At 43.3% G+C, this 20,364-nt stretch overlaps 1 long non-coding RNA gene across 4 annotated transcripts in view; it reads left to right on the top strand.

Moving 5' to 3' along the window:
* Window positions 1-467: 467 nt before the first annotated feature.
* The window catches only part of LOC140648864 (uncharacterized), a 55,504-nt gene continuing 35,607 nt past the window's right edge, over window positions 468-20,364 (top strand). The window contains exons 1-2 of one of the 4 annotated variants that reach the window (XR_012041365.1): window positions 468-791; window positions 8,423-8,534. This is a non-coding gene — a long non-coding RNA (uncharacterized lncRNA). The remainder of the gene's footprint in view (window positions 792-8,422; window positions 8,535-20,364) is intronic. The other 3 variants (XR_012041363.1, XR_012041364.1, XR_012041362.1) reach the window with 3 other exon arrangements.

Here is a 20,364-nt window from a genome sequence, read left to right as displayed (position 1 = left end):
GGGCCAACGCGCGGCGGGGGCCGGCAGGGCCTGGCAGGGCCGCGCCGCGGAGGTCCCCCGCTCCTTCTCGCTCAGCACGGCGGAGCGCCGTGAGCCGACACCGCCTCTCACAGCGCCGGAGCCCCGAGCCGGCCCCGCTGGCAACGCCGGCCGGCGGCCGCCCCGGCTCTGCGCGCCGCGCGGCGGTGAGGCGGGCCCGCCCGCCGCTCCCCGCCCCATTGGGGGACTCTCCGAGCTCCCCGGCGCCTCATTGGCCGGGGCCGCCCCTTTCCCCCTGAGCTAATTGGACGGGATCCCCTCCGGGGGGGGCGGCGCGCGGGCGCCGGGCGGGGGCGGCCGGTCGGTCACCTGCGGCCGGGGCGGCCCCGCTCCTCCGGCCCCGCCGCGGCGGGAGGGGGGGCGCCGGGGGAGGCGGCGCCGCGGGGCCCGCGGCCGTCAGGGGGAACGGCCGGGGAGAGCCGGAGAAACAAAGAACATGGCGAGGGGAGGAGGAGCCTGCGCCCCCTCCCCCGCCGGGCAGGGCGCTCCGGGGGCGGACAATGCCCGGCCCGGCCCGCCCCGGCCGCCGCGGCGCCTGGGGGCGGCTCGCCTCCCCCCGCCCCCTTTCCCCGCCCCTGTGGCAGGGCCCGGCGGGGGGCTGGGCCCGGCCCCCGCCCCGCGGGACGGGACGGGACGGGCTGGGCTGGGCTGGGCTGGGGGAGGCGGCCGGGAGCGGGCCGGCTGCCTGCCGCAAGTTTCGCCCGGAGTGGGAAAGTTGGGCGCGGCGCCGCGGCCCGGTGGGACCCGGCCAGGTAAGGAGCGGGCGCGGCGGCCGGCGGGCCCCGGGGCCGGCTCCCCGCGTGTGGCCGGGGAAGCGCGGGCGGGCCGGGGCACCTGCGGGAGCCGGGCCGGGCTGCCCGCTCCGCCCGCCACTGCCGGGCGGCTCCCGTGGGCGAGGCGGGCGCCGGCCGGGGCCGCAGGTGCGGCGGGACGGGACGGGCGGGACGGAGCTCCGGCAGCCGGTGGGCGTTCGGCCGAGCCCGGCGGGTCCCGGGGAGCCGGCGTGGGGGCTCGGAAGCCCCGGCTCTGGGAACTTTGTAGAAACTTTGAACGTTGCCCGCCCTGGCCCCTGTCTGTGGGAGAACCGCCGCCGTGCCGCTGCCCGGGGACACCTGGCCCCGAAACCTGGCGGGGACTGTCCTCCGGCTGCCGGTGCCGGAACAGATACCTCCCGAAATACCCTTCTTAAAATTGCTTGGAGGTACGAACCTACCTGCGGAGAGGTGCTGGGACCGCTGCTCCTGCGGAGGGAAAGCTCTCCAGCCCGTGTTCTTGCAGCCGCACCGAGTGCGACTCTGCTGGTCTTTCTCAGCCCTCAAGTTATTTTTTTGTCTGCTCTTGAATAAATAGTGCTTGTGTCAGAATGATTATAGTAGTGTTGTGGGGCCTTGGTCAGGATTTTGATCCTTTCGCTTCGTACTGAGATGGAGACTTTTTTTTTTTTTTTAAACTAAGTAATGATTTGAACATCCAGCTTGAGAGGTGATTTAAATGGATCTGTACCGAGTGTTCAGCTTTTCAGTGTCAGTTTTAAGATGTCTTGAGCTAGTTACCTGGAATTTGGATTTCCAGAAAGGTTTAGAATTGAAAAGATATATCGCTGGTCTGACTAAAATAATGATTAATGTGTTCATAATTAATTCGGCTACAGTCCCACCCCTCCCTTCCTCCTCCAGTTTTACATCCAGGCAGCTCAATTGCATATCAAAAGCCTCTTCTCGTTTTCATGTAGTAAATTATTAGACTTTCAAACTGTTCTTGCTCCTTTTCTTCTCCCTTCACTCGCACCCTGAACAGTTGAAACAAAATTTTAGGGAGAGGGAGAAGAGTGTCTCCGTGTACTCGGTTAGACACAAGTAATAAAAGACAGCTTAGCGATAGGAAAGCCAGGAGTGTAAATAGCCATTATTTTCTATCAAAGGTTAATTAGTTATCATCTTTATATCCGCACATGTAAGGAGAGGATGGGTAGAATTTTAAGGTGAAAGTGGCACAGCAGCTTTGGAAGGTACTGTTACACATCGCCCCAACTTAAGAAGAATATCTCTTTAAAATGTGTTGACATTTAATTGACCTTTGAAAGTTCATTCTGTTAATCATACTCAAAGCGCTAAAGCTATGGTTGACTGATCTGGTGTTCCTACGTTCAGCCGTGCTCAGCATATAAATTCTGCAGCATAATTGCTACTTATTGAGCAAGAATTTCTTTTCTTCTCTGAAAATGAGAAAGTTTTGCTTTGCCTTCGGCCGGGTGCTATGGGTAGAGTTGTGACTCCAAATGCTTTCCTGCCATCGGTTGTTGTGGCGGGTGTGGCCTCCAGCCAGGCAAGAAATTCCTTTGCTGAAACTGTGTTTTTCTCCTTCCTGAGGCCGCAAATAGGGCAAGGTAACCTTGAAGGTTACTTTTGTGTCTACTGCGAGTCAAAACACAATGGCTCACTTTTATTTTCTTTTTCCTTTTAAGCTCTTCTAAACTCCAGCTGTTTGGATCGAGAAGGCTGAGTTTAAATAGGTTCATTGCAGAAGATAACAACCCCCTCAAAAAAAAAAAACCTTGGCTCTTAAAGTCAAACCTAATACACTCATGATACCTGCTTTATGACTGTTGTCCATAGCTTTGCTGTAACCAGAACTCATAAATACCAAGAGCGGAAGCATTAGGTATGAGGTTGCTATTGAAAGATCTGGGTAAAGATTAATTTCTGTTATGTTCACTTTCTGAAGGATAGGTTTCCTGGTGAGGTTAATATCGCCAGCAGTATTTTTTGTGTGTTGAGACCTCTTGTGTCATATGTTGAATTTATAAGTCTATCTGTTTCCTTGTGTGAAGTGAGGGAAATAGTAAATGTTAAATGGGGTGTCTGTGATTCCTAATAGATCATTAGGTCTTTGCTGTTACCATTGAAAACTAATTAATAGCGCTTACTCTTAATTATAAATCTACTTACAAAGTTAGAGCCCTGACAGTGCTGCTGTACTTTTCTAAGCTATTTTCTCAGTGCCGCTTTTGTAGCGGGAATGCCCTTCCCTAACCGTAAAGTCAGATGTGATGTTCAAGGGCAGCTGCCCTGCAGCTCCGTAGGGTTAGGAGCTGTTAAACCCCAGGGGGGTCATCTGGGGGAGCCTTTTCATCAGGGCTGCGTCCACCAACGTGCAAGTGCTTTGAATACTAAAAAGAGATCCTGTGGTTGAGTGTTGTTTATTTTAGTACAATAGATACAAGTGCTGCACGTGATTCGTTTCACTGGATCTTTAGAAAGCTGAGTGAAGATAAATACACCAACAGCATGTCTGGACTTTCTGTACAGTTGACGGAAGGAGGAGGCAAAAAACCTAAGGTATTTTAAGGGCTGGAGCATGCAGATACCTGACCTGCAGCTGCTCTGATGCCCAAGAGCCCAGAGCTGGCACCTGCTCTGTCTGTCTGACCTGCAGGGAAAGGTCGTGCAAGGTGTCCTCTGGCCACCTCCGAGGACAACGAGCAGAGTGCCTCAGCTGACCAGTGGGACACCTAGAGAGAGACCTGCTGTGCAGGTCAGCTTTTATAGAGGCTTAGGTGGTGGGTCTAGCTGGGTGAAGGTGTCAATCCATTTGTATTATTTGCAGTTGTAAACACTGTCCTGGAATGAGGTGCCCGAGCAGAGTACCCTTTTCCAAAGGCTCTCTTTTTAGGTCATCTTGCTGATTTGGAGGAGTGATTTGAACGTGTTGCTCTCCTGGGTGGCAGGAGCTCCTGGGCTGAGCCTCTCCGGTTGAAATCCCTGGACAAAGCATGGATGGCATCACCACAGGGGCATAGGCGTTCAGCTAGGCTAATGAAAGCCAAGTTTTGGTTTGTGGCCTGAGACAGACCTAGGGGGGATTTAAACCCAAAAGTTTCTTGTCCTAGTGTTTGTATTGTACAAAAAGGTTTCTGGTGCAGCCGGTCCGTTCCCAAACTCCTGATTTTATTATTGGGATAAAGGACAGCTCTGGAAGTTGCACTTTGAAAAGCACATTTATGTGTTTTGGCAGTTGAGGTGTGGCAGGGTGAGCAGGGTGATTTGAGAACTGCGTGGAGGTTTGGATGTGTGGTACTGGTTCAAGTAATGTTACGAAGGCTTCAGTGTTGGTACGTGTACACACTGGCAGAAAGTTGTGTGCTTGAAGGGTAGTAGCAGCTGAGCACGGATGTTTAAAGTTTTAGTCATATCTAAAGCTCTATCGGGCACCTAAACCCTTGAGGGTTAAGAGGGAGAGTCTTATGAAGGTGATGGTTGATGTTCTTTGTATCTGCATTCCTAGATTACTCTGAGGAGGATAATGTGAAGTCATTCACTGAACATTATGGCATTGCATGAAAGGAATGTAACATCGGGCCATAAATTAACAGAAACAGGAAAAGCTCATTCTCTACTCTGGTTTGTTAATCCAACCGTTTGCATATATAACCCTTTGCAGCAAGAACTTGTACTGCATAAATATACCTTTTATAGTAACAGAACCTACCACAGCAAGTACATTTTGCAAAGGGACGTTCCCCCTTCTCTTTTAAATTCAGGTGTGTATAAAAGAAGTTATACATTATTCTCTAAGACTATTTTTGCCTGTAACACTTCATGTTGAATAAAACAGGACGATAGCATGGTCTTGATCAGCATTAGTCAGACAGATGCCTTTCTTCTGTAACCATTTGAAATTTAAAAGAAGCACGACTTGGAGTGTAAATGTAGACAGGTTTAGTTGCATTTTAACATAGTCGCCGGTCAAGGTGAGCGCAAGCCATCCTAATGTGACATGCTTGGCATAATCTGAAGGGGATTAGTTATTAATACGTTTGAAAAATAAAGTCTGGTCTTGCTTCAGTATTTTTCTTCAATGACACGTGTTCAAAATTAAAGCTTTTGTGGCAAGTTGATTATAAACTTTCTATGGGTCCAAGCAACTGAGAGCTGTTCTTGGAGCTGTCAAGATATGTTCTAATAGCTCTAATTTTTAGCTGACTACGAAAGCTATATTTATGTGCCGGGGATTTTCTTTGCTAATAAACATCAGAAAAGTTTTTTGGATAGGAAACCATTTCATAGGTGTCCTCCTGTCCCCTTTTCTGTTCCTTTTTTGTAACTGCCGGGCAATTATTTCTGCTGATTAGGAGCAAAATGCAGTTACACCACTTGTTTGCATCTGTAGAAGGCTTTATGGGGGCAGCACTTAGAGTAACTCTTTGTGACTTATGCTGGAAATTTTGGGGTGAAGATGAGGAAGGAGGATAATTTTAAGTTCCCAATGCCTGAAGCTAACAGTAGGGTTTCTTCTCTCTTTGTGCCCTCTTCCTACCTGTCTCTGGTCTCTTGCATGTGGCTGTGTTTTAGCCATTCCAAACTGGGGCTCACTCCGCTTCTTCCTCTTGCAGGACTTGCTAGTATGTGCGCCCTTTGGCATGTCAGCGTTGATTTCTGTGTAGTAGTTTCTTGAGCAGTTTGGTGCTTCCACAGTAGCTTAGTTAGGACATTTATGCTGGTAAGCCCTCTCCTCTTCCTTAGGTGGTCAGCCTAATGCTTTCTCCTCTCTTTGTACGACTGAATTATTTCTCTCTTTAACTTGGTGGATGTTTTTCCCTGTGCATGTTAGTCTCTTGTTGCTTCTGCTTCTGGAAAGCTGGGGGGAAACCTTTTCACACTGATGAGAATACAGGTTAAGGGAAATCTGAAAGTGTAACATTAACAGGATTCAGGTTCATGGCCCTGTCAGTATGATGTCAGCATTTTATCCGATAGGTCAGAGTATTTAATTACAAACTGTGGGAACAAGCAAGTGTTTAACTACCTTGAGGCTGATGTTCAGCCTCATTCTGTTCCCTCATGCCATAAGCCTGGTCATACTCAGGGAAAAGGGAGGCTGTTGGAAACAAACGAAGAACGGGACTTGAGTAGGTGTATTGCCCCGGTCTCTATGTGTGCAAAGGTTAATGCATTCGCTGCACACAAACTCTAGTTTTGTTCTTTAAATGTTGCCCTTAGGTTTTACTTGCCTAGTGCTATGAAGAAACAAGCATTTTCTAAATTACTTTAGCACATGGTGTTGTGCAGAAAGCAACTTTGTTAACAGTTTTAGTGCATGTGTTGCTTAACATGGTACCCAGAAGTTCTCTTGCATCTAGCACTAATTTCTAGTAATGTTCAAGTACCTTTGGGACAAGAGTAATCAATGCATTGCACAACCTCATGGGTAAAAAAGTGTAAGCTGAAGCCTTGCAGAGTCTTCTGCAGTATCTGGGGCTTGGGTGGTTAACTATGGAGCACACTAAGTGAAAATAGTCTTGTGGTCAGAGGCTGTATTTGTTTTCATCTACTGGAGATGAAGGACAAACATCATGATTGTGCTAATTATTCTGAGAGTCTTTATGTCCCAGTTGTGTGTTTGAGCTCTGTACGAGACAATGAGTGATGGGAAGAGAAAAATGGCCTTCCCTGTATTTGCAAGGGTGTTGGGATGGCTGCTGTGTCCTGGCTATGGGCAAGCAGAACTGATTCCTGCATTGATTACCTGACCCTGAAATCAGAAATATGAGGGTAAACTTGTAGGATGTGAAGGGTGGGTCACTGGACCAACGCAAGGATCAGAGTTCAAGTCTCTGCTTTTTTTCAGGAGTACAGCAGGGTATAAAATATGTTCCCTAGAGATGTGACTTCAGAGCAAATTACATGTCCTGAATAAAGGATGTAAGAAATGTGAGTTAGGAGACAGTTTGCAAAATGCAGGACGAAAGCGTCCTAGAAATTCTTGGGGGATATTGAGGTAGAGTTTTGTGTTTGAAGACGTTTCTGGTCAGCCCAAACATATGTTTGCTCCTGTGTGCAGGGATCTCAGGTATGGACCGCCTGCTGCCTGTAGCGTGTCCCCTGTGCCAGAGCCTTGTTCTCACCGCAGCTGTACTTCGCCTTCCCTTTGAATATAGACAATGAGGCTGAATAAGTTGTGTACTATAGGTGGTTTGTTCACCCTGTTAAATCTAAGTAAATGTTCTTTGCTAAGCTTGGGATCTGGTATGTTACACTCTCTTGGGTAATGCTTCTCCCAAATAACCATGAGAAGGAGTTATTGCCATTGGGAGCTGTTTTCTTGTCCAATATACACTCTTTATTCTTCTGTTGAGCCAGTACACGGGCTTTGTATTTATCTGAAATAGAAAACCACCGACTTAAGAGTTCTGCATTGGGAACTGACACAGCGATGCATACTTCTGCACAGCTTCAGGCCGGTCACCTCCTGTGCTCCTCGGTGGAACAGCAACCAGCATGGCACTCAGCTCTGCTAACAAGTAGACTAATGCTCTGAACCACCTGGGCGTCACTCACTTCTGCCAGGGGATATGAAAGGACAGTTGAGCCTATTGCACCTTCCTTTCTGGCCAGTACTTAAGGTTTGTGAGCTTCACAGTGGTGCCCTCGTGACACTGAAATGTAAAGTAAACACCACTGCATTGTTCACTGATTCTATAGCAGAGCATAAATATCGCTGATATCCTGCCTCAGCCTTCACTTGTTGCTGGAGCTTGTTGATTGACAGAGAAGATGTGTTTATTGAAGGCATCCTCATTTCATGTGGTCACATACAGAACTGGTTCAAGTAACTTCAAAAGGTGTCAGGAGTGCAAATCAATAAATAATATATTTTGAGTGTATACATTTCAGTTAATAAGCCCTACTTACTGCATTTCTTTTGCTTTTGTCATGTGCTCATAACAGATTTCAGAACTGTCATGTGTGGATTCTTCTCCTTCTACAGATTGGTTTACTTTAGTTCCCGTTACTGTGTTGTTTCCACGCCCTTCTCTTCTCCATCTCTATTTCTCTATTTCTTTGGTTTTCTCCTAATAATCTGATTCTGTCTTGTGTCTGTCCGTCCATCCATCTGCAAGGGGGTTCTGTATGTCCCTGTTCCTCCAGAATGATTGTGTGAATAAATTCCTTCTCCATCTTGAAGGCTTAACTAGGAGGACTCTGGGGATTTTGCTTTTCTGAAGTGATGCTCAATCTCAGATTTATTGTATGGTTGGTTTTGGTTGTGTAATCTGTGCATTTCTTAAGATAATAAATAAGATAAGTCATTATGCCTATCTCTGATGGGAAATTTAACTACTTCAATATAGGTTCTGAATACTTATGCTGCCTTAGCAGTTAACCTTTATCTCTGCTAATTGAGAGACAGCTGCATTCAGGAGTAATGTGTCACTTTAAACACATTCTAAGTTTTAAATGGAGATACCAGAAAAGGACACTTTTAATAATGGTTGTTAAAAGATATCTGACTTCTTGCAGACAGTCCTAGTAATGAGAACTATGTGGTCTGAACTACTGAACTTCTGGAATTACAATAACGTCTGTTCATGTGTGTGATACAGATTCCGGGAAATCTGAGGAGCAGTCTTTGGTGGCCGAAGAATGCAGTTCTCCCCGGAGGTGTGGGTATCTCGCATGAAGGGGACTGAAGTAGGATCAGCTGGTATACAAGAAGTAAGTTCTTGTTTTTTCTCTAGATATATTTCTACTGAGGTGCACCGTAGTATTCATTCACCTAGATGGATTAAAAGCTGATTAAAATCCCCAATGATTAGACATTGGGGAGAGACTCTTGGGAGGAGACTCAAGAAAATGCACTACATGTTGTTCACACTTTTATCAGTAGTTTTGACATTCCCAAACGTTTGGATGTTCTGTATCTCATTTGGTGCGTAATTTCAACTGCTTGTCTGCAACTGCCTGCTCAGCGCAAGGGGAGCCTGCTTCTTCAGGCATTTTAGGGTGAGTTCAAATGCAGTTGGGAGAATCGGATTCATCGGCAACAGTTGGAGATACTCATGCTGTATCATAACAGCTGTGAACTTGAGTTCATATAAGTAATGTGTGCTTAATCTTCCTGTGCTGTCAGTGACAGGAAGAGGAGGAATAATTTTTTTCCCATATTTAATGATGATCTTAAAGTTTTTGGCAAGCAAATTTGAACATGTATACTACAAAGCAAGTTAGGAAACAATTGCCATGAGTTAAGTTTTTTTTCAAGTCCTATGCAGCTTTGAATTTGCATTTTTATCTGTTGGTATTCTGGTGTTATTCTAATATGATTAAAAACTAATTTACCTGTCTGAGTTTGCATATCACCTCATCTGTATGGAAGGTGATGGAAAATGTAGAGGCCCTGTTACTGATTTCTGGCAGCACTTTGAAAATTTTGGTTTAGTCACTTTTTTTTGTTTGTGTGTGGGTTTTTTTTTCTTTATCACAAATAATCCAATCATCTGGCTTGGAAATTTCAGGAGAGTGAGAGGAAAAACAGCTGATTTTTTTTAAACTGAATGGTGCTTAAGCGCCACCAGTTTGCCCCTTTCTCCTTCTGTGATGTGAACTGTAAATTCATGAAGACATTGAAAAGTTAGACTGTTGTTCCTTTTTTCTTACCTGTATTTGTTCAAAACCTTATCAAGATCAGCATGTATCAAGCCCTGTTGATTGATATTCGAGTCTTGGACACTTTCTGCCTAAACACCTCTATAAGAATACTGTACAAATTAAAAAACAGAGCAGTAAAGATAACTGATTGCATTCCCTTGCCTAACAGTCCATACTGTGTGATAAAATGCCTCACAGTTTTAGATTGACCTTGCCTTGACTTTCATGCAGATATAATCTGTTTGATGTCTTTTAAAAGCGGAAAGGAAGCCATACATGGGGTGGAATTGCACATTGTTGCTGACATAATGTCCTTCATCTAATTAATTCAAAGTAGTAGGATTTTATAGGCTCCCTACTTTTTCCCCCTTGAAGTTGTAGATATTAGGCTGGTACACTTACAAATGAAAGGCTAATCTGTTTCATGACGAGGTGTAATTAAGCTGAAATATTTCCATTCTGCAGTCAGTGATTTGCATCTAAGGACTTTTTTGTTGCCTTTGTTTTTTTTTTTACAGTCCATATAGATTGTCTTGCAAGGTGACTATTTGTGTTTTTCTTAGCTGGCTTGTGATAAACAAGATGGTACTTGCCAGAAAAGGAACTTTCTTTTCCTTTTTTCAAAACTGTCACTATAGGAAATGTATTTTCTTACCCTACTGTCCTGCAGCAGACCTCACGCGGGGATGTCAGTGCCTCCTCGTATTGGCAACTTTGTGAAGCTGGGCACCTTACTGAGACTTTCATAGCTTGTCATGGTAGCTCTGCTAAGGAGAGGGCGAGTGGATCCCGTGGCTCTGGCGTGGTATATAGATGCCAAGTGCTAGGAATTCCTGGAATGTAGAGTTGTGCAGCACTGATAAAGTTTGCTTTGTTTCCTTAGTGACTTGACCCATTGAGAAAATGTGGTTCCCTAGGAAGCTTTAATAGCTCAAAGTTGGTATTGAATAAAGAGAAAGGCCCCAACATAATTCTGCTTGTTTTCACCTGCTGCCTGAAAGATTAATTTTCTTAACCTTGGTATAGAAAATATAACCCTGAGTTTTGAAAGTGATTTATAGAGATCCTTCACACTTATCAGTTTGAGTAAATACGCCGCGGGCTTCTGCGTTCCAGCTATGGTCTTTTCATAACCTACTTGGTTTACAGTGTGGTAATTTCATTTGGGGGCAAGAAAGTTTCAAGGAAAAAACACCTTCTAATTAGAGTGATATAATCACTCTGCTTGCCTGCTGCGGTTTCATATGACTTCAGAAAAATAGTTGAGTGATTAATCTTTAATTTTCCTCATCATTAACTTAATAAGGAAATGGGAGATAGAATGAAAAACAAACAGCAGAACTGTACAACCGGGACATTATTATGCCAAATCTTTTTGGCTTTTTCATTTGGTGAGAAATGCCATTCTGCCAACTACGTGAAGTGTAGCAGCAGCTGGTTAGCTCAGATAATTTGTAGAAATTTTCTAACAGGTTTGAACTTTATTGAAGCCTGTGCAGAGCTTGCTACACGACTTCCTCCCTCTTCCCCACAGTCCCCTGTGGGCTGGGTGGGTTTTTTCCATGGTTTTATTTGGAAGCAAATGTTGCATAAACTAACTTCTAATATCACATAATTCCCTTGCATCCACTTTTCTGTGGGGAAGGAAGCCATCCCAGACACTGTAGTGAAATACCCTTAGAAAGGGTTTGGTTCTATTTTCGTGCCGGTTGCTATCTTTAGTCACTGTGCTGATAAGCGAACTTAGTTGTGGAGTAGTGCAGTTTTTGTAATGAATGTGACAGGATTGCTCTAGTCTCCTGGAGAACAAAACAAATGCAACAGCAGAAGCAAGTTGCTCTTTTCGTATGTCTTTATTTTAGTTCTTGATGGATGTAAAATAGGCAACATAATTCTAGAAGTGTAATGCTTGAACAGAAAATATTTTTGCAAATGTTCCTCTGGAAGTCATACTTCATTTCATTTGTAAGTATGTACGGAAACAGTCCCATGTACATCTGCAGGCAGCAACACAGCAACAGAAGTTGTAGCGATCTTAACTAACCTGCTTGGAGGCCTCTGCATGTTAATAATATAAAGTAAACAGCTGAGGAATGTGTATTGCTGTTGACAGTGAGCGACTGTAAACATCCTCGACTGGAAGCTGTGAAGCAGCAGATGGGGCTTTCAGTCGGATGTTTGCAGCTGCCAACTGCCACAGACGTCAAGAAATGTTTGACACCTAAAGCATAGTTGTCTGTTTAAAACTTCTATTCTATTTGGTTTATCACAGACATATGAATTTAGGCCAAACTTTTCTACGTACTGCTTAATCTTTCTTGTGATGTCTGTGTCTGAATATCCAGAAGTCATCCAATCTCTGGTAGGAAAAAGAGCAAAAATGGAGTCAATTATGTTATATTTTTAACTGCAAACTCAATTCAAAGTTTTCAGAAGTGAGTTTCTGTGCAGCTTGCTTGGCTGTACAGGTTGCTTGGCTTTGTTTCTAGACTCCACTACAAAGTTTTTGCAAGATGATTTTGCATGTTTAGCATCTCTGCAATGGTTCATTTAGAATTTGAAATCCTAAGCCTTGTAGGAAGCAATCACTTACAGGAGTTCTGGAAACTAGAAATGCACCAGTTAGAGCAACCGTGGGAAAAAAAATGTATTAAAAAATTAATTTTTCCTGGAAGAGGCCCAACCCTGCAAAATGATGGGGAAGTCAGGGAGATTTCATGTGAGCGGGTTCACCTCTGACGTATAACGACGTCTCAGCTGTTTGAGGGTCAGTGATCCTCCCCCTTCTCCCTTTCCTTTCATTCTCTTCCCTCCTCCCTTTCAAAAAAAAAAAGAGGAGGAAGTGCTGAAAGCTGATTCATACTTTTCTAGAAGTCAGTTGAGACAATTTCAAGACTCCAGTCCTGCCAACTAGTTTTATTATGTGGGTGGACCCCTGTGCTTAAATATGACCCCAGGACATAGAGAAGAGTTTCTGTGATTGAGACGCTATTTAATGATGATTGCTATCATACCAGAAAAAGAGCAGCGAGGTTGTAGCACATAACTGATTTAAGTTGATACTGAAAGCACTAGTGTATTCACTCTTGAGAGAAGATACGCATCTTGTTGGTATGTGTGTTAAATATCTACGCCTTTGGTAAAGAGGGTTTTGTTGTTAACTTGTTTTTTCTTGTCGTCAGTATTCTTGTTTCTCAAATATGTATGCATGTTCATATAAAAGTATGAGGGGACATAATCTAAACATGAATCTCTCCCTTTAGATTTCACATAAGATACAGATAACCTAAGTCTCTCTGGAGTTTCTGACTTTTTTTTTTTAGAGGAGCTAATGTCCTGGTCAGAGTTCTTATAAAACATTATTGACATGTAGGTAGCTAAAGCAGTATCTGCAATGTCAAGAAAGCATGCTCTATATTTGGGGAAACTTCACTAATCCACACTTTGCAAATAGCTTTCGGTGTAGATTTGTACACTTGCCATAGATTCAGATTATATTGTATTTCAGTACTGCTTGATGGTTTCTGTTGGGATTAGCACTGTACATCATCTTGCGTGCTTCACTGTCCATAGTAAGGTACGAGCTCTCCCAACAAGGGATTACAATCTAATTCAAGACCAGTGGCATCAAAGTGGAATCCAGTTGATGTGGGCTGGGAACAAATGGGAAGAGTGAGAGGAAAACCAGGGGGACAGAGGGATGGGTTTAGGAGTAACTGTCTGTGTGTGTTTAGGTGGCTTTGAGTTGTTCGCTTAATTAAAATGGAGGAAGACAGAAGACGTATCTTCTTAGCCTGTTATTTGCCTGGCTATAAATATCTTGAAAGGTGATGGTTTGGTTGGATGGTATGTGGATTTGAAGTTAGGACAGACACTGATGAGGCTATGTTTTTAGGTTGATCTTTTTTTCTAAGTACAGCAGAAGGAGCAGGTAAAATGGGCAGAGGTTTCCAAAAGCCTTTTTTTGCAAATCTAAGAAACTCTGAAAAGCTTGTAGTGAACTCGGAAGAAGAAGAGTCAATATGAATACAACATTTGACTTAAAAGTATTGCAAACTTAGCGACGTACTGACCAAGTTCAGGGCCAAGGTAGATGTCAGAAGTAGGGCTTACATTCATTGTAGAAGTAGCTGAATTTTCTGTGAGTATCTATAGCAAAAGAGAAACGAGGATTACTGACCACAGTCAGATTATATTTGTGAATGATAGAGATGGATGTTACTGTTGACAAAGTAGTACAGGAATGAAGAGAGCTGTGGTTCAATAAATAACAAGTGTTTAGGTGAGTGCTTCTGCAACCTTTCTGGGCTTAAACCTGGCTGTATTGACAACCCAGAGAACTTCCTAAGTGACCTTGTAATGAAATTCATGAAACTTGGATGCACTTGAGAAACACTATCTAGGCAGAGGATTCTTGACATAATCTCCTCATCTGGAAAGCTTCACTATATATTTGAAGAAGAGGATTGAGCAATAGGAGAGAACTTGCATAGGCAGAGTATTTAATATCAAAAGCATTAAGTATCTCCTGTGAAGATTTACATATTGATAATATTTGTGCTTCAGCAGGAAATTCTTTCAATACCCATTCTATTACTCTTCTTCCTGAATTACGTACTGTCTCAAAGTTCAGCGTGTTTCCTCTTGGAAAATGTAGTAGTATGTTGGGACTGTTTGCTTCAGCTTCTAATCTTGCTACATGCACATGAGGAGTTTTCTTCCAGGAAAACAGCTTCAGACATGTAACCTGCTCTTCTGCCAGCTACCTCTTAAAACCTGCTAGGGCTAAACTTCAGAAGAATGTTAGAGTAGTGGTCCTTAATTTCTGTCTGTGGTGAAAGCTGGCTGCTAGCTTTGTGTTGCCCTAAATGCTGGTGCATGTTGTCGTACCTGGTACTTGTAGAGGTCACTGTCTCGCTTGGAAGGCAAGGTCTTGCTTTCAGGCCCTGGCTTTCAGGCCCTGGCTTCCAGATTTGGGTAGGTCAAGTCAAGGCCTTTTCACCCCTCTACTGAATTAATGGATGTATTCTTAAAAAAGCTGCTTCCCTCCCCAGCCCTGTTTGAAAGGGAAGAGCAGCTCTCATCTGAGGGGTCCTGGTTTTGACACAGCAGAAGTTCTGTCTGCTGGCCAGGAAGAAGGGAAGGAAAAGGGGAAACTCAACCAGTGCTACTTACCCGTGTATGCTGTTTATGGAAATCATCTATAAAATGACGGGGCAGCTGTTGGAAAAGGCACGATCCATCTGCCTACGTATGCACTTGTTATGAAGAGAATACAGTTGATGATGTGAATGGAAAGCTTTCAGTACTGAGCTGCTGTTCCTACTCAAGCCACACTCAAAACCGTAAATTGTTCAGATACGTGCTTTAACTCTTTGCTTGAAAAGTGACAATGTTAAATAGCCGTGCTTCTTCGGGAGTTTTCTTTGTTAATGATATGTGAAATAGGCGTTATACGATGTGCTTGTTTTCTTTAAAAACACCGTAAAAGAAGAGAAATGAAACCTGTAGCTCTACAACAAATCTGAATTGGAAGGGATGACTCTCTTGAGTTGAATTGGGCATATAGCTTTTTTCCCCTTTAAGCAGTAATTTATGGACCAAGATGCATGAAATCACTCCTTTTCGTTTTTTTTTATTGATACGTACAGACTGTTCTGTTTTTTTCCTAAAGCTTCAAACAGTTATTATGAAACAAATAAATGAACAAAGGATATGAAAAGAAAGCCACGTGCCGTGCAGTGACATAGTGTTTTTCCAGATGATGGCTTGAGGCATCTTTTTAGCTGTGGGTGTAAACCTAGCTTCTTTTATTTAACAATAGTTCTCTTGATTTAATATGGATAGCCAGCATTTTGCTCCAATTCAGCCTTCCTGTCATTGGCTCTTGATTTTTCGTGTGAGTAAATTGGAGATATTTTCAGTAACTTTGTCTTGTGTTGCTGAAGATTTTTTTCCTTCCCCCCTCCCTTGTATGCTCTGATTAAATACATACCTCCTTTGATAATGCAGAACATAGAAAATTTAAGTTCAGAGCTTCTGCCTATAGCAAGGCAAGGATATCAGTGGAAAAGAGGGATATTGCTTAGAGGGTTTTTTGCAGTCTCTTCTGGGCATCCAGGTGTATTTCAGTCAATAGTTGGTCTTTCAGCATCTGCCTGGAGGAGTTCTGAGTGGTTCTGTCCTCTTCATTGCACTCTTTTTTTTTTTTTATTCTAGTTTTGTGTAAGGGCAAAGGATTTGCTTTTAGCACTCCAGGATGCTGTGCAGGGATCTCTTGTCTCTTTGCTTTCACCAGATCATGCATCTCTGCCTTCCTCCCCTGACTCACCTTTATTAATTAGATGCAACTTAAACTTCTTGCCTTTGTTTTCAAGGCCATCACAACTTTTACATGTATTAACTCTCACATCCAGTTGTCCTGTAATCCTATTCTCCATTACTGGCTTGAACTTTTTCTATCTTTTTTCAAACTTTTCAAACTTTTTTCTTGACTTCAGAAATAAAAGTCTAATCAGTCAACAGCCTTTCTAACTACTTTGTTGTAGTAAGAGCTTTGGGATGAGTTTGTGCGCTCTTCTGAAGGCCATGGGCTGTTAAGAGATCTTCTTACAATAATGTTTATAGTACTTTTTTTTCCCTTGCCCTCACCACCTTCTGTATACTTGGAGAGTAGGATTAATATTTTCTTATTGCAGTGTTGATTTTGCAGAGCTGATAGCTGCTTTTCTGATATATGCTGCCATTTCTGGGGAAACTGTCTGCTTTATCCTGTGCAGAATGGCGAAAACCTTTCTGGAGGAAATAAAATGTTTTCACCATTCTGCATAGCAACATGTATATCCTTTATGTTCCTTTATATATATTTTTATATATGCTTGAAAGTAATTGTATTAAGAAATTCTACAATACAAGGCTGATATACTCTGCCGTGTATTTTGTGTGTGTGTTCATGTGTACATACACACAAACATATATCAGCAAAGCCAGAGATAATACAGTATGAAGAAGGGAAGAAAGAGGCAAAGGAGGCTGTGCAAATGGCTCAGTTTTTTTCCACCTGTTGCCTAGCTGTATGTGCTGAGCAGGGTAAACCAGCCTTGTGTTCTAGAATTTCTTAATACAATTAGTTTCAAGCATTCTAGCTGTGTTTTATTTACAACATTATTCCATGGAATATATGCTTATCTGAAGCTCTTGCTCTAAAACTACTGGTTTAAAAAAAAAAAAAACAGAATATTTAGTCTGTTTACATTAAGAACAAATGCTGCTGTTCCTTTACAGCAAAGATCTTATTAGTGTGTCAGCAATTTAATGTATGGAGGCTAGAATGAACCGTGAAGTTCCTCTGTTTTAATTGTTGAAAGCCATGTAGCCTTTCTTAAAGCCTTTCTGCATATCTGATGCAATTCTAGGATTCATAGCAGTGATTAATTCTATAGCTATAAATGCTCATCATCAACATCCTGCAATGTTTTCAAAACATATGGAGGGGTTTTCAACAGCTTAAACTAAACAGTGGTGAAATAACGGAAAGCCTATGTGAGACACATTTACAACAGTATTTACTATCTCCTTGAAACGGTACCTGCTATGAGGGTTTTTGGTCTTTTGTATGAATAGTGATGTCCTTCAAGCAGTAATTGGAGCTTCTATGTAATGCGTGGAAAGCAGTGAAAGGAAGGAAACTCGCTTAGGTCCTAGACTTACAGGACAAGACTCCGCTAGGAGCAGTGGGGGAAAGGGTATAAAGCAACGCTCAGATGCCTCTGCAGAGTTTATTAGATGAGGCCCAGGGCTGTGACCCTGCAGATGTACAGCTCTTTGACCAAAAGTCTGTCCCCATCTTTCTTATAAGCGCCCTTTAAGTACTGAAAGCCTGCAATAAGGTCTCCTTGGAGCCTTCTCTTCTTCAGGCTGAACAACCCCAACTCTCTCAGCCTGTCCTCGTAGGAGAGGTGCTCCAGCCCTCGGATCATTTCTGTGGCCCTCCTCTGGACCCACTCCAACAGGTCCATGTCTTTCCTGTGCTGAGCTGGATGCAGTACTCCAGGTGGGGTCTCGCCAGAGCGGAGTAGAGGGGCAGAATCACCTCCCTCGACCTGCTGGCCATGCTTCTTCTGATGCAGCCTGGGATACGGTTGGCTTTCAAGGCTGCGAGTGCATATTGCTGGTTCATATCCAGCTTTTCATCCACCAGTACCCCCAAGTCCCTCTCCGTAGGGCTGCTCTCAATCCCTTCATCCCCCAGCCTGTATTGATACTGGGTGTTGCCCCAGCCCGGGTGCAGGACCCTGCACTTGGCCTTGTTGAACCTCATGAGGTTTGCATGGGCCCGCTTCTCAAGCTTGTTCAGGTCCCTCTGGATGACATCACGTCCCTCAGGCGTGTCAACTGCACCACTCAACTTGGTGTCGTCTGCAAACTTGCTGAGGGTGCGCTCGATCCCACTGTCTATGTCATTGATGAAGACATTAAACAGTACTGGTCTCAATACGGACCCCTGAGGGACACCAGTTGTCACTGATCTGCATCTGGACATTGAGGCATTGACCACTATCATCTGAATGTGACCATCCAGGCAATTTCTCATCCACTGAATAGTCCACCCATCAAATCCATATCTCTCCAATTTAGAGAGAACCACGTTGTGGGGGACGATGTCTGAGTAGGACCATTTTAGGCTTACCTTAGTGAAGAAGGAGAGGCCCTTTTATGAGACAATTTATATGATTTATTTTAGATATGTATTTAGGGATGGGATGACTTGTCCCCAGTTGCCATGCTTATTTCTCTCCTTTATCTTCAAAGTCAGTCTAGGATAAGTAGCTCAGGTGTGGGTATCTTGGCTTACAGAAGTCTGTATGTGGGCAGATGAATACAATCTTTTGTTCTCAAAGGAGAAAATTCAAAAGGTAGAAAGCTTTTGAACAAAACAAGGTGAAAGATGAAATATGAACAGAAAAAGCAGAGTGCTTTGGAATGGCTTACAAAAATCTTACTAGTTGTGGAAGAATCTACAATCAAGGGAGACTGTCAAAGATAAAATGGCTGAGAATAGAGGTGGAAACAGCTATTAAAAATACTCTTCTCCTTCCTCCTGCCACCAGAAATCCCTAAATAGAGGGCTGTCAGCTTTTATTCCATGAATATAAATTAGCAGATAATGAAGCAATGTATAAAATTAGTAAGAAAATGACATGGATGGAGGGAGGACAGCTGGACAGTTAGAGAAAGAAAGCTTTTTATTAGAAACAAAAGTAACTTTAATGTTGGTGCTCCGTGAGCAGGTAGAAGTCATAGAGCAGTGCTTAAAGACAAAAGTACTTGATCAGTTTGTCAGGTATGTGGTTAAAAAGGTAGATTTTAGTCAGATACAAATGTTGATGGCATTCTTTCCACTTTAGCAAGCCAGGAGGATGTTTAACAACAGCTATTAAAATATGACCTAACTTAGAAGATGCCAATAACTTGTATCAAGGAGTTAGAGAAGAGTAATATGAGAAACTCTGTGGACTGCTGATCTAAAATTAGACTACTCCAGATTACAGATAGGAACTAATTTGTGTCGGGTCTTAACTGGGTGAGTAGAGTGTACAACTGCTTATAGGCTGTCAGCTTGACATAGTTTTGGACAGAAGTACTGAAATAGGACTTGGACCAAAGTAGGTAAGGGGAGTAAATCGTACTGGGAAATGCAACTCACCTACTGTGTCAGCTTTTTATTTTATTTCTTTTTAAGTCAGGCAGATTAGTAGCCTCATAAGAGGTACTAGCTACATAGTAGCCCTTATGATGTATTTCAGGATATTTGATTTGGCAACCCAAACATCCTGATGGAAAAAAAATTTAACATAGTAAAAAGTCTGGATACCATGTATCAGGGGGATTAAAAATTGTTGAACAGATTTAAAACTATAATTATCAATGGAGAATCATCATTGAGTGGTATGTTTCCCTGGGGTGGGGAGAGGTAGGTATTGATTTTTTTTATCTTCTCTTGGTTTATTTTTGTTGTTGTTGGTTCATCTACAGGAAACCAGAGGTATTCCTGTTCACTTTACAAGTTAATTAAATATTGGAAAGGTACAATGAAGATGGGAACAGGTCATATAGCAGTCTACTTGTATCTCTTAGGAAGCAAGTTGGTACTGTTCTTCTTGAATGCAACCAAAATATATATACACACATTTAGAAATTTAGGGTATGTGTATACTCGATTTTTTCTGTTTGTGAAAAATGCATTGTAAGTGCCTGTGGGATAACGGGTTGAAGGAGTTGTAAGGATATGTGCTTTTAAAAGGCAAAAGAAAGAATGATATGAAATGCTATGCCTCCAGGATGAATTTATGTTATAACAGCGAGGAGTTAGAAGAATGACACTATGTAAGCCTGGGTGGTATTTTGTACTTCTCTCTAGCAGTATGTGCTTTGAGGATAGTTGGACCATGGCTGTGACCTAGTATGTAGCTTCTGTGTTTGAAAAGGGAAGGCAAGGTTGCTGGCCTATTGCTAGGTAGTGGGCAGTGTTAGGAGACGGAGGAATAGAGGGAGGCGTGAAGAAGGAATGTCTTGCTCAGCAGAAAAAAGGGAAAATGAGTAAAAGCAAGCTAGTAAAGCTGAAAATGTGGAGTGGACAAACATGGGAGAAACGGTGCCAAAACCTTGAAAACAAGTGCTGCAGATAATGCTTTTGAAATACTTTGATTTTTTCACTCCGGATTTTGAGTCGACCAGTTGAGCAGGACTCTGTCAGGCAAAATATGTCACCAATATACCTCTGATGCATCTAATCGAAAGCATTCCTGCATGCCCCAGTGACGGGGTGGAAGCAGGCACTGACCAGACCTGTGGTGAGTGCAGGTGGAGACGACAGTGTGGGAGGGATCAGCCTTTA

Source organism: Ciconia boyciana, chromosome 3, assembly GCF_034638445.1.
Source record: "Ciconia boyciana chromosome 3, ASM3463844v1, whole genome shotgun sequence".
Classification (NCBI taxonomy): Eukaryota; Metazoa; Chordata; class Aves; order Ciconiiformes; family Ciconiidae; genus Ciconia; species Ciconia boyciana.
Note: the sequence above shows the minus strand (reverse complement) of the source record. Positions and strands in the feature narration are given on the sequence as shown.